This window comes from Botryllus schlosseri, chromosome 14, assembly GCF_051294905.1.
Source record: "Botryllus schlosseri isolate E-star chromosome 14, Bs_hap1, whole genome shotgun sequence".
NCBI lineage: Eukaryota > Metazoa > Chordata > Ascidiacea > Stolidobranchia > Styelidae > Botryllus > Botryllus schlosseri.
The window spans coordinates 8,532,861-8,544,191 of NC_137249.1; the positions used below are offsets into that span (position 1 = coordinate 8,532,861).

The following is an 11,331-nucleotide window of genomic DNA, read 5'->3' on the forward strand; positions in this document are numbered from 1 at the left end:
AGCGATACAACGCATTTTTGCATGTATATTTAACTTTATATTCGTTATTTGATTCAAGATGAATGACCAATTGATCTCTTTAACACAGTAAGTAAAATATAATAAATTTGAATGATCACTCATACTTCGAAAATTCAATTTGACTTCAATTGTGACTTGACTCGTGACTTGACTTGACTTGACTCGAGTCACCTCCAAAAAACGAGTGACTTGACTTGACTCGAGACACCTTTGAAAATCGATTGACTTGACTTGACTCGAGTCAAAATGTGCAATGACTCGTGACTCGAAGGCAGTGACTTGATCCCAACACTGGGCTGAGGGGCTATGTGGAGATGTCTTGACAGAGAACACCATGTAACAAAAATTTAGTTGAGCCGATATTTTGATATTTCGTATACCATATTCCTTAGTAAAGCATCTTTCTGGCATTTGTTTGCCTCAAGTGTCGTTTAAAAATGTCATTTTAAGCTGCCCGGACCTTCAAAGCTTTCTGGATCACAGACATGAAATACACGTTCCACTTTTAGAAGTAGTAGTAATTATATTACACTTTCAATTACCAGTATCATAGGCTTACCATACGTCCTCTTTTAAGAGGATTTGTCCTCTTTTTTGACTTTTTTGAAAGTGTCCTCGGAGGACGCCCTTTTGTCCTCTTTTTTGAGATTTTGTCCTCTTTTTTGAAAATTTAGGTCAGATTTAGAGGAAATTGCGAGTGATATGCCGCAAATTAGCGCAGAAGTGAAGCTCCGGCGGGTATTTGGGAGGGAAAAGTGGTGATGACAGCTCTGAGCGAGAAGAAGACCTTTTTTTTTTTTTTTTTTTTTTTTTTAGTCATCCACCTGGCAATGTGGATTGAAAAACGTGATTTTGAGCTCTGAGCCGAAGTGATGACCTTTTTTTTTTTTTTTTAGTCAACCGATCATGCAGTGGAGAAAATTTACCGGTTTTTGAGAATTCTTCTCCAGTTTTGCATGTAAGCCTACAGTATCATATACTTTGAGCTCTAGTCAATATCAGTTCTTTTGTTTGGATAAAATACGTGTTGAAGTACAAAATTGAATAGTATATTCAATATTCATATTGAAATGAACCCGAATATTTTCGGCTGACACTCGTCAGGGGTATAATCGTCAGCAACTAGTAGAGAATTCGAAAGAACAGCGTATATCAACAATCGTAACACAAAATATGACGTCACCAGCACGAAATGTCGAATACGAGAGCGTTCAATGTACTATTTTACGACACAGAAGACCAACGTGATTTTCACGACAACGCAACTTCTCCCTGCAACACGTAAAGACGTGCTACCCGCACTTCAGCAAAGCAATGTAGTTTACGAATTTAAGTGTCACTGTGATTGTGGCTACGTGGGAAGAACGTCAAAGCGCTTGCAGGAACGCATAAATCAGCATGTCCCTAGATTCATTAGAACACGCTCGGTGGAAAGCTCACCCTTTACTCATCCGCTCAAGATTGATGCGGAACAATCAAAGGCCATAAATTCTGCAATTGGCAAACTCTTGTTGGATAATCCCGCCTGTGCGAAAAATTATCGAGACGACAGATTTCGCATACTCGGAAAGGGTCGCTCACACTTTCATTTGTGTGCCATTGGAGTCGACCTTTATCAAAATACACCAGCCAATAAGGCTGTGTCAACAAAAAGAGTTCGTGTATCATCTAAAAATAGTACATTGAACTCTCTCGTATTCGACATTTCGTGCTGGTGACGTCATATTTTGTGTTACGATTGTTGATATACGCTGTTCTTTCGAATTCTCTACTAGTTGCTGACGATTACCCCTGACGAGTGTCAGCCGAAAATATTCGGGTTCATTTCAATATGAATATACTATTCAATTGTATATTGAAGTTCTGTACCTCAAAGAAGCTGTTAAAGTATAAAAGCAAATGCCTTTAATTTCCGGGAAAAAAGCTACACAATATGACATTTTAACGATCCACCACATTGTTATTAACGTTTACTAATCGCGCAAAGTGTTTACACCGTATCCTATACAACTTCTCCGTATTGCTCTTCGACTAAACTACGGGCCTTATAATATGGGCAAGGGCTTCATACCATGATGTTTTCTAAAACGTGCTGTTCGAGTAAAGAGAGGATTATTATCGCATTTCCATATCAATGCTATCATTTTCATCCCATGATGCGGACGAATGCTTATGCCGTCGAAAATTGGATACCTCCTGGTATGTATCAATATCAATCAAGCTCGGCACCTTTCACATAGCTCAATTTGCACCTTTTGACAATCCATGTGAACGAATTACGATCGTTTTTACAACTAGCCTACTTACTTACTTGAGTAGATTTAAAGTCGGTCAATTCTACTTCAAGTAGTTTTAGGTTGCTTATGGAAGAAGTTCTTCTACTCGTACTTGATTAGATTTTTCCATCGCTACTTCTACTTGAGTAGCTTTCTTAACTACTTTGACCACCTCTGGTTTTCAGCAACAATCATCGTCTCAGTCAGTATTGGCTACAGCAAGCAAGCTCAAATTCCTTTTCGTTCTGTTCTAATTGTGGATCTAGTGAGTAAAATCTCATCATCAATGTCAACATCACAAATGTAATCTGCCTGCTGGTCGATTTTGATATACCTGTGGTCTGTATGTCAGTTTGAAACAAGTTAAGCATAAAATATAGATATAAGTAAGGTTTATATGCTTAATAACTTTACTTTGGCATGAAGATTGGGGACAATGATAAAAACTGGGCATTTCATGCAATCTGCGAAACATGCGGATGAAATATGGACGGATGTCTAAAGGGAGATCGACATTCAATGTCATTTGTTATTAAAGAAGTTGAAGGGAAATTCGAAACCTTATAGAAGACTGTTTTTTCTGTATGTGTGACATTCAAATGTTCCGAATAACTAAAAAATGACTTGACATTGCATATCCTTCTATGCCATCTACTCTTATAAGCACATGTTCCGTATTGTAATAAGTTTTCAGTGTCAAAACTATCAGGCAAAAAAGCCCCAGAAGAATCGACAGGGTTTAAAAAAGATACAAAAAATGACTCCAATGACGACTTCAACATCTCCCATATAGATATATATCTAAAACCACACATTCGTAACCAACACGAACTTGATGATTTATATTCGGGAATCACTAAATTAAATGCGAAAATACTGACTCAAAGGTTGAAACTAGGAACGATGTTCTTCGTCGAGAAAGGGCATGAACGATTTTCACGGTTTTCCGTAATACCAGCAGATTTCCCAGTTATACCCAGATCATGCAAACAAAACCACTTCGGAAAAAATTGGAAGTGTTTCCATCCTTATATAATCTATGGTATAGCCACTATTTGTGCATACTCTTTCGTTTTGTTAGTGGATTTGTACGTCCAATAAGGAATTATGCGTATTATTACAGGGCAATTTTGAGTAAAAAGAGAAATCACAAAAAGTGACATTTCTCAAAGACTATAAAGGGACACTTCAAAAGAAATTTTTGTATTTTAGTGATTGGTTTAGAACAGTGTTTCTTAACCTTTTTTCCTCCAGCGCCCCTTTCAAAAATTATCGTGCTCTAGCGCCCCCCAACCTCATATTGTAAGGAATTTAATAAAGACAATGAGTAAGAGGGAGGGCCGTAACAGCACTTCGTCAACCCCCCCCCCCCCTAGAAACGATTGCCTTGCGCACCCATAGCGTGATAAACCAAACTTCTGAAGGATTTGCCCGCAAGAACACCGTAGCGTGATTTCGATGGTCAGCAAAGTTTGTGTGGCCTGGTCGCCCGAGGTACCAAAATTGCATGAATGAATAGGTGGTCACTACATATATAAGTCGCTATAAACTTTTTATCCTCTCAGCCCACGTCACTAGATTTACCAGTAGCGCTGAGTGAGCTGTTGTATGGGAAAATAAAGGGCACGTAAGCTGCGCACGTGCGCAGTGCACGGAAAATCTACGTTGCGCACAAAAAATCCGAAGTTATGACCTTTTTTTAGTTGTTACGCACTGTTGTCCAAGGGTCAGCGCAGACTGTGCGCAGACTCATCAAAACTTAGAGCGAACATTGTGAGATGTCTTGGAAACTGTAGGGCCCCTAACTGATGATTAAACATATTCGGGCGGGCGAACCCGTTGGTATGACTTCGTTGCATGATGTTATTTCGTGACCTCCTGTCTGCTATATCAAAAAATATAGAATCGCCCAATAGTGATATCGCCCAACAGGAATATCTAGTTTTAGATATCCCTGTCGCCCAATCGTACTAAACTAAAAGACGCACACGATTTCAGAGTGGTATTTCTTCACTTGCATATAATTTTTCCCTGCCAGATGGAATTCGTCTTCTGGGGTTCAGATTACCAAGACAGGAACATTCGGTGCCAGTCATTTAGGCGCCCATGGACAATTAAACCTGTATGTCTTTTGTATGCTATATATAACGAAGTTTTCGGTGTTAATTTACTCTGAATACTCATTAGGGATATGTCCTACCACCACATCATCTACTGCGAAGCCATTTTTCTCCAGCGCCCCCCATACCGCCCCCCATACTGCCCCCTGCGCCCAGCGCCCCCCATATCGCCCCCTGAGCGTTTCCGCCCCCTTCAAAATCGCCAGCGCCCCTTGGGGGGCGCTGGAGGCAAGGTTAAGAACCACTGGTTTAAAATAGCAAAACATAATACTTAAAAATTTTTACTAAAATAAAATTTTGCAAAATTTTGGTACATGGTGTTATTTTTGGTCCATAAAGAAAAGATTTCTCAATTCACAGACGCAAGTCACGCAAACAAAACCACTTTTGACGAGTTTTAAAGTGTTGAGTTGTTACTTGATGCATGAATAAGCTATATTTTTTCATGTTAAGCTTTTCATTAGCGTTTTCTTACCTCCAATGAATAATTACTGCGATTAATACGGAGCAATTATGAGTAAAATAAAAAATTAGAGAAATTGACATTTCTTTAACATTTGGGACACTTCAAAAAAAATACTACAACACAATACATAAAAATTTTTAGTTGACTAAAACTTTTGTAAAATTTTGTTACATAGTAATATTTTCGTTTGTTATGTAGAGATAGATATCATCGATACGTAGACTATAGCGAATTGAAGAGAGAGAGAGAGAGGTTGATTAACCGTTCCCGGCAAAGAAAAACTGACGTGTCGGAATCCTTCGCCGGTCTGCCGTTAATGCGTATTTGTCCTGCGGTAGAACCCAAGCCATGAACAGAATGTAGGAAGCCACAAAAGCAAGACGGCTGAATGATCAATATCGAATGCTGTCACATCAAGCATCGATGTTAGACGTGTCTCAGAGCCCTACACAACAAGCGGGCTAAGCCAATCGATATCACAATAATCTGATATATTCTACGTATACAGCTACCTAGACGGAAAGATCTCTATAAGTTGAATGACAATGCGCGAAAATTCGTAGGACCCTAATGCATTCTGTGGACCCAGTTCTATCCTTACAAGTCACGGAAGGAATGGTAATTTGTGTGCTCGCTTCTACCGAAGCGGCTATAGAAAGTATTAACAGCGCAACGTTTCTCTGCGACGCGATTGCACTTCGAAACACAAGCCCATCGCCGCGACGCCAGCTGAGCAGTGAGCACTCACTCTCGCCGCGCAGCCACTCATTTGCTCCTCAGCTACACTCTCGTTTCGACAGACAGCATTGTTGCGTCACTATGCCACTCTTCATAATAAGGAAAAATTCTAGGCTGATTGTGGGGGTTCCACGGCCATGAGCGATTTTCGTAATCAGTACAGCGGCACCTTTCGAATGATACCCGTTTTTCCAAATTTGATACTCGACAAGCCCATCAAAAATTGCCTTAAATTGCAGCGCGAATGACGAAGGTGGTGCGAATGGTGCGAATGAACAATCCGGATGAGTGCGAATGAAAATCGTGAATAATTGTTAATTTTTCTTACGTGGAACAATTCAAATAAACCTAATAGAAATAATAAAATAAAATTTCTTTTGTGGTAACTATGCCAGTCGCCCATGCTAGAGAGCACAGCGTTGTACTGACTTAGAGTTATCAAAACGTCGCTGTTAAACTGAGTTGCCTATTTTTATCTCGACATTGAAGTCATGCGACCCGCGGCCTCTACAAATTTTGGAAAGTGGCCTGCGACCCGTTTTGAGTTTTGCGAGATTCTTATTAATAGCGCAATGTACCAATTGCAGGGAGTCTCGGGGTAGATTTGAGAACCACTGAGATATATCGTGGGCTGGTAACCTCGAGCCTTGATTAGTATTTAGTATTCCCTATGTTGCAGCCTTGCTAATCTTTATGTCGATTAGGCCAGGTGTGGCCAACCTGAGGACGTATACGGACACATGCCACCGTAAAATAACATTTATATGCGACCGTACACTCTACAATTAATCAAATCATAGTGGAGAATAGTGCGCCCCCTGAAGACATACCAAGTAAGAATCGTATGCGTCTCACGAATGAAGTTTTTTCTGGTACGTGTGGCCGATTTCAAAATATTTGAGTACACCGTCAATCCTGATGGGAGGTCAAGAAAAAACGTAATGTAAATATAAACAGGAAGTGCACAATCACTAATTATGCGCCCAAAAATTTCAAAGACATCCCCTCCGTCAGGTCTGTCGGTCTGATCACGTGGGCTGAGAATGGATAAATATTTGACAGTACTATGTGAAATTACTAGTATTACCGACAAAATTCATTCTGGAGGTTGACCACGAATCCCAATAACTTACCCAAACGTTTATACTCGCAAATTTGATGCATACGATTTGTCATCTTTTTTCAATAAATTGAAAGTGTCCTCGGAGGACGCCTAAATGTCCTCTTTATTGAGAATTTATCCTCTTTTTAATATTATAGATATGCAACCAGAACGCGACCCGGACGAAGCGAACGTCAGAGTTTCGTAAAAATTCGGGTAAATCGGAGGCGAATTATGAGGATGACCTATTTTTAGTCAACGCAGGTCGATAAATTTTCAAAATCACCAGTTATCTTGTCTGGTGCTGGAGCTTTCAGAATTTTTGAAAAGTGTCCTCTTTTTAGGGTCTCAGAATATGGTAATCCTATATATACTATATAAAGCTGCTCTGCTTCTACAATTAGAAAGTTTTATATGCAAGGCAAGCTATATAAAAAGAAATCAGTGATGGCACAGAACACCGCAAGGGCTCTTTGAGGTGCATTTTACATGAGTATTTATCGTCCAGATGGGTCATGAGAACGTTCCGTTGGAGTGCGGCCGTATGTTATAGATAATATATGTAATCGAAATATGGCCATGAATTGCAAAACAAACTTGAACAAGAACACCCCCAAAATAGGCTTACTACGGAGTCTGTATCAAGGGTGTACGAGTTTTGAGTACACGTTAAAAGGGTGTACCACGACGAAAAAAATTGAAGAGCACTATGGCCTTGTACAGGTGGATACACTGAATGCGTAAAGAAGTAGGCACGTTGTCATAAATAATAGGGATGGTGTGAACCTCTGAAAGGTTCAGGTTCGTGTGAACGCGAACGTGAACCTTGTGACGTCACGTGACGTCATATTGCCAATTTCAACCCTTTATTTCAATTAAGTTATTGCTAGGGATGGTGTGAACTTGAGGTTCACGTTCGCGTTCTGTGTGTGAACCTTGGAAATTTAGAGGTTCACGTTCACAACAGAACCTTGGTAGGTTCTGCACTGTGAACCTTTTTCATATATTACAATTATAACATTGTAACATCTTTGGTTCAAATTTATTGCATTTCAACTGCGGGCCACTCTATGCATGGCGCTGGCAGCATTAAAAATCAACACTAAATGAGCATGCACCTTGACAATCTCAAAAGTTTTACTTGCTTTGTTACAAAAGTTTGCTCGAAATATCCAGCTTTCCGTTTGTGAATATTTAGTGACTCTCTGCTGTGAGCTTGACCCGCAATCACAAAACATCACGAGCGAAATACGTAGTCAGCGAATGATCCCTATTCAACCAGCGTGTACTCAAAGGTGGTGTGGACACTCGAAAAATCACGTGACGGTCACGCCCTGATACCTTTGACGACTTTGTTATTGTCGATCCGTCTGCAACAGTAATTAAAGGCAAAGTCGCTATTGCTCTCCGTTGATTTTAACTATGTTCCATATCGAGTTGGGTGACAGGATTTAGTATGGTATATTTTGATGCTGTCATCTAACCCTGTACCAAGTTTCAAGACTGCGACTCAATGATTAGCGTAGTAATTTTGCTGTCAAAGTCGAGTATTTGGTAGATGAGCTCGCACCGATATATTGCCGACTTTGATAACGGAATTACTATGCTAATCATTGGGTGACGATACTGAAACTTACTACGAAGCTGTATCACACAACCAAGATATACCATGCCAAATTTCGTCATCCATCTCGGTATGGAACACTTTTAAAACTCACATATACCAACGTCAAATTTTGCGAAAATTCCATTAAGAGGTAGGCTCATAACGACATCTGCGCACGCGGACCCGTGATACTCGACTTTGATAGTGTGCTTACTACTGTAATTATTGGGTCACAGCCTTAAAACTTCGTACAGTGTTATGCCATCATGAAGATATGTAGTACGAAATTTTGCTATCCATCGCCGTATAGGACACAATCAAAATCTACACATACCAATATTGTTTTTCGTGAAAAATCAGTTATGCGGTAGGCTGAAGGTCAGATGATTGCATCTTACACTGAACCAATTTTTGAGGGTGTGACTCGGTGATCAGGATAGTAATTTCGTTATCATAGTCGAGTATATCAAGTGCATCGCTGAGCTGCCATCTAGCCTGCTGCATGACAGATTTTTCACAAAAGCCGAAATTGCTATTATGCTATATGTAGGTTTTGAATGTGTTTTATTCCGCGGTGGATAACAAAATATCGTATTATATATTCTGATGGAGACATCTAGCATTGTATCGAGTTTTAAGGCTGTGACTCAATTATTACGGTAGCAATTTAGTTATCAAAGTCGCGTATGTCAGGGTGCACGCTGAATTGGCATTCAGCCTGCCGCATAGCAGATTTTATTGCAAAGGCCAGTATTGGTATGTGCACAATTTAAATGTATTTTATACGGCTATGGATAATAAAATTTCGTATTGTATATCTTGATGAACGAATCTAACACTGTACCAAGTTTCAAGGGTTTGACTCTATAAAGTAGTAAGTACGTTATCAAATTCGAGTATCCAGTGTCTCCGTGCGCTGATTTGGCTTTGAGCCTACCGCATAAGGAATTTTCGCAAAATTTGATATTGGTATATGTGAATTTTGAAAGTGGTCCATACCGAGATGGATGATGAAATTCGGTGTGGTATATCTTGGTTGTGTTATCTAACTTCGCAGTAAGTTTCAGGATTGTCACTCAATGATTAGCATGGTAATTCTGTTATCAAAGTCGGCAATATATCGGTGCGAGCTCATCTACCAAATACTCGACTTTGACAGCAAAATTACTACGCTAATCATTGAGTCACAGCCTTGAAATTTCGTACAGGGCTGGATGACAACATCAAAATATACCATGCTAAATCCTGTCACCCAACTCGATATGGAGCACAGTCAAAATCAATAAAGACCAATAGCGACTTTGCCCTTAATTAGTGCTGCAGACGGATCGACAATAACAAAGTTATCAAAGGTATCAGGGCGTGACGGTCACGTGATTTTTCGAGTGTCCACACCACCTTTGAGTACACGCTGATTCAACCAATCAATAAGATTGATATCGTTTTCTGATGTGAAAATTCGAGAAGGCGTGCATGGTCATTGGTCAATCATGACTCAATATCTTTACTACATCATTAAAACCAAATCCGTGCGATTGAGGGGTTGACTACTGCTGTGTAACTTCTTAATGGGGTGATATCGGTAGCAAGTATAGAAACCCATTATACATTCTGCTCAATATCAATGTAGCAATACCCAGACGCCGAATACATTGTCCGGTCTGGCCTAGACTGTTAAGGGGTAAGTGTATATTCCCTGATAAGTCCTTGTCGAAATTGTTGCCAAAGCGACGGAAGATATTGATTTTATGGGAGTATTATATCAATTGATTGCCCCAGTTGATACATTTAGCGACGTTTAAAACGCATCGGCATCGTTGCATTATGTGACCCGAGTCGTCGCTAGGTATCGTGTACAACTGTACAATACATTAATATAGGCTATCACTTCATTGAAAGAGAGGGTTGGAATTAGCAATATGACGTCACGCGACGTCATGAGGTTCACGTTCGCGTTCACACAGAACCCTTCAAAAAGGTTCACGTTCACACGAACCTGAACCTTTCAGAGGTTCACACCATCCCTAGCCATTGCCTAATGCCTATATTAATGTATTGTACATGTACGTAGGCTACACGATACCTAGCGACGATTCGGGCCAGATAATGGCACAGTGGGGAAGTAGCCTACATATTCACGTTTTAAACGTCGCCAAATGTATCAACTAGGCATTCAAATGATATAATAATCCCATGAAATCAATATCTTCCGTCGCTTTGCCAACAATGTCGACGAGGACTTGCCAGGGAATATAAGCTTACGCCTTAACGGTCTCGGCCTGACCGAACAACGTATTTGGCGTCTGAGTATTGCTACATGGATATTGAGCAAAGTGTAAAACGGGTTTCATTACTTGCTACCAATATTACCCCACTAACAAGTTATACAACAGTAGCCAACACCCCAATCGCACGGATTTGGTTTTTATGATGCAGTATACATATGAAGTCAAGATTGACCCCGACGCCTGCTAGATTTTTACATCAGAAAACGATATCAATCTCATTGACTGGTTGAATAGGCATCATTCGCTGACTATACAAGTATACATGCAGTGTATTTCGCTCTTGATGTTATGTCATTGCGGGTTAAGCACACAGCAATGAGTCACTAAATATTCAGGAACGGAACGCTGGATATTTCGAGCAAACTTTTGTAACAACGCAAGTAAAATTTTTGAGATTGTCAAGGTGCATGCTCGTTTCGTGTTGATTTTTTATGCTGCCTGTGCCATGCATAGAGTGGCCCGTAGTTGAAATGCAATAAATTTGAACCAAAGATGTTATAATGAAGTGAAAATTGCAGTATATGAAGAAGGTTCACAGTGCAGAGCCTACCAAGGTTCTGTTGTGAACACGAACCTCAAAATTTCCGAGGTTCACACACAGAACGCGAACGTGAACCTCACGTTCACACCATCCCTAATAAATAAGAAGATTCGTAGGCTATGTCAGTACGCTGCATACATTTGATTTTCTCTTTGCTGATTGAACATTAATTC

General features: G+C 40.0%; 1 protein-coding gene across 2 annotated transcripts in view; it reads right to left on the reverse strand.

Moving 5' to 3' along the window:
• The window catches only part of LOC145455998 (ephrin type-A receptor 4-like), a 200,124-nt gene that overhangs the window by 125,758 nt on the left and 63,035 nt on the right, over positions 1-11,331 (reverse strand). The gene's annotated exons all lie outside the window — the stretch shown is intronic.